Source organism: Athene cunicularia, unplaced genomic scaffold, assembly GCF_003259725.1.
Source record: "Athene cunicularia isolate RWA unplaced genomic scaffold, athCun1 SCF_129, whole genome shotgun sequence".
In the NCBI taxonomy this organism is placed as follows: domain Eukaryota; kingdom Metazoa; phylum Chordata; class Aves; order Strigiformes; family Strigidae; genus Athene; species Athene cunicularia.
The window spans coordinates 7,608-10,025 of NW_020799188.1; the positions used below are offsets into that span (position 1 = coordinate 7,608).

At 59.3% G+C, this 2,418-nt stretch overlaps 1 protein-coding gene across 1 annotated transcript in view; it reads right to left on the reverse strand.

Annotated features, from left to right (window-relative positions):
• IDH3B (isocitrate dehydrogenase 3 (NAD(+)) beta) overlaps positions 1 to 1,753 on the reverse strand; it is a 9,033-nt gene extending 7,280 nt beyond the window's left edge. The window contains exon 1 of the mRNA XM_026867065.1: positions 1,710 to 1,753. The gene's annotated coding sequence lies outside the window, so the exon portion shown is untranslated. The remainder of the gene's footprint in view (positions 1 to 1,709) is intronic.
• Positions 1,754 to 2,418: the final 665 nt, after the last annotated feature.

Consider the following 2,418-nt stretch of genomic DNA (forward strand, 5'->3'; position numbering starts at 1 on the left):
CCCCCCCCCCAATCCTGGAGGCACCAGGCTGCAGCGGACGAGGCTCAGGGTGCTCCCCCCCTCCAAGCACCACCAGTTCCCCATGAGGCCCCCACGTTCCTGCAGGCTCCAACTCTGCCCCCCCGTCATCCCCCCAGCCAGGGCCACGCCAACGCACCCCACGAGGACAAAGGCTTTGACGCGCTGCTCGGGGGTGACGCGGGGCGCGTACTTCTTGGCCTCGTAGCGATTATGGTGCTTCACCGAGATCTCCACAAAGGGCTGGAGAGGAGAGGGGAGGGCAGGGCAGGGGGGTGCTGGCTCCCAGCCCCCAGCTTCAGCTTTTGCCCCACATCAACCTGTGTGGGCTGCTCCAGGCAGGGCCCAGGGCCTGGCCCAGCCCCACAGTCCCACCCTGGGGCAGGGCTGGCCCCCTCCTCCAGCCAGGAAAGCTCTTACCAGGTACCCGATGGGCGATTTTTTGCTCTTGGAGAACTTCTCCAGCTCCTCCCAGTCCCCGCGGTTGGCCAGGGCGCTGATCTTCAGCCACCAGTACCTGAGGGACACAGGCCAAGCTGGCAGCGCCTGCAGCCCCCCAAGCCCAGCTCCTGGAAGCTCTAAGAGATGAATCCTGTGTGGTTTGTAACTGATAGCCACTGTGTGAGCAGGGGTTGTGCTGGGTTACAACAAACCACCTGTGCTGATGTGTTCAAGTATTGCGGCCTGACCAGGCCCTGAGCTGGAGCTGCTGACTTAGGACGTGATCATTAGCAAAATATGTATGCTCGTTAATGAAAGATGTAACTTAGCTATCATATACTCATTACTGATGATGAATGTCACGAAAACATGTTTATCCTGAATGTATTTTTATCCTTCTTTGTGTAACAAGGCCACGGAGCCAGCTGCCCGGCTGTGGCCTTGTTCTGAAAAGAACATCAATAAATTAGATAAAGCAGGGAAACTCCCTTGGCTTCCTCCTTGCGCCCAGGCCAGGCTCTGGGGGAATCTAATGTGAGAGTGAAACCAGGTATTTCTGCTTAAAACAAAGGTGCCAGCTCTTGTGGCTTGCTGATTTTTGGGAGTATATGGGTGGACCCGCTCGCAGCAGCTCTGGGTGCCTCAGCTATGGGTGCGCCCACCCTGCAGGACTCCCCCCCCTGCTGGGAAAGGCTCAACAAATCCTCGCTGCCACTGGGGCTCCCCAGCCTCTGCAGATCTGGATGGTGGCAACAGATGCAAGTGGTGATGGATTTTTCTTAATCACTATTATCTCTCTCTGGTAGTCATGATTTGATGCATTACCCTGTATTTTCCTATTTGTTTGCTTTAAGCGCATTATTCTCTCTCGTCTTACTGCGTGTTTTCTGTTACATTATTCAGCTATCCCCAGTTAAACACACCTACTCTTTTCACTCTGGCATCTGAGTTTAATTAGCATCCTTAATCAGCAAAACGCTCCTGCACAGGGTGACCCCCAGGGCTGCCCAGAGGACACCCCCTGCCCCAGGACCCACCTCTTGTCAGGGATCTTGAACTCCCGGTAGAGCTGCTCGGCTCGCTTGTGGTGGCCGTCCAAGATGAGGTTGGAGACGGTGTCATGCAGCGAGAGGTCGAGGTAGGGCTTGTCAAAGTCCTCCTGGAGGTGCCTCTGGAGCCGCAGGAGCTTGATCTGATCCTCCGTGGCCTGGGGAGCAAAGCGCCAGCTTAAAGCTCCCCCCGCCCCAGCCTGGCCCGCTGAGCAGCGCGGGGGCCTGCGGGGTCACGTGTCAGAGCCCTCGCGTTCTCTTCTCTAAATTTCCCTTCTCCCCTTTCTCTCACCCATCGCCTCACGGGCAGCACAATAAAGTTTCACTGTTTGATTCCATCCCCTTTGGTGTCGGTCGCCTTAAATTTGCCCTTTCAGGATCGTGGTGACGGAACCGCCCCGATTCCACCGAGCGGGCCGTGACCCCACGCCAAGGGGAGGGCCCCCCCGAAGCCCTGCGGCGCCTCCCTGGGCCCGACTGTGCTCACCTTGGCAGCAAACTCGTTCTTGGCTTTGTAGTACTCGTCCAGGGCATTCTGCAGAGCTCCGACTCGCCCTTCGATGCGCTGAGGACAGAGAGCGGCCACTTCACCCCCCTGCCAGCACCGCTGCCAGGCTGCAGGGACGGGGCAGCCCCCTCAGAGCCCCCAGCTGGGGCGGGGGGGCAGGTCTGGTGCCGAGACATGGCCAAGGCGAAGCTCCGGCTCTGCGATGGTTTGTCCCATCCACAGGGAGGGTCAGAGGGCTCGGCAGGGCCCAGCCCTGGGGGGGATCCTGACCCGGGGCTGGGGGGCTGCTGGGACAAAGCCCTGAGGGGACGATGGCCCCGGGGTATGAGTTAGGGAGCCCACCACGGGGCACGAAACTCCCCCTGCCCCTTCCTCAGCTCCCCAGGTGAGGAGAAGCCAGCC